The sequence below is a fragment of the Piliocolobus tephrosceles genome, chromosome Y (genome assembly GCF_002776525.5).
Source record: "Piliocolobus tephrosceles isolate RC106 chromosome Y, ASM277652v3, whole genome shotgun sequence".
NCBI lineage: Eukaryota > Metazoa > Chordata > Mammalia > Primates > Cercopithecidae > Piliocolobus > Piliocolobus tephrosceles.
The window spans coordinates 22,742,028-22,742,938 of NC_045456.1; positions in this window are offsets into that span (position 1 = coordinate 22,742,028).

The window sequence follows — 911 nt, forward strand, 5'->3', positions numbered from 1 at the left end:
TTCCTTCCTTCCTTCCTTCCTTCCTTCCTTCCTTCCTTCCTTCCTTCCTTCCTTCCTTCCTTCCTTCTTCCTCCCTCCCTTCGTCACACCCCTGCCCTGTGATCCCAGATCTCTGAGTCAGCCTCCTCCAGATTCCCTCTCCTGACAATTTGGAAATAGACAAAGAGATTCAACATCACTTTGAATAGCGAGACGTTGACTAGTGAGACTATTCTCTGTGTGTTTTGAAATGTGGGGTGGGGTCTTGCATCCGCCGTGGGGGTCAGAGAGAGAGAGAGAGAGAGCAGTGGCTGGATGGTTCGCAGAGAGACAGAGAGAGAGACAGAGAGAGAAAGAGACACAGAGAGAGACTGAACCAGAGGAAGCGCTGTAATCCAAGAAAGATGACAGGCAGCCATCCGTCAGCCAACCTCTCTTCCAATAGGTCAGAGATGCAGATGGCAGAGACGGGCTGCGGTTGGAGGCTGAAGACAGCCTTCCTGGCCATGCTCTGCCTGCCATTCTCCCGAGCCCCAGCCCCTTGCTAAGCAAATATCCGTTCTCTGACTAAGCAGGCATCACCTGGTGTCCGTTCCGTGCAATCTAAAGAGAATGTTTTGAAAGGAGATAGTGGTGACGGTGGCCCAACATTGGGAATGGACTTCGTGGCACTGAACTCTACATTTTAAAGTTGTTAAAAGGTAAACCTTATGTTATGTGTATTGTGTCATAATACAAAATAGACATGTAGGTGGATGATGGGTAACAGAGAGATAGATGTATAGATAAAATAGGTGACAGATGCATACACGATGGTGATAGATAGATAGACAGATGCATAGATAGATACACAGATAGATAGATAGATACATAGATAGATAGATAAATAGATAGATAGATAGACAGATAGATACATAGATAGATATATACAT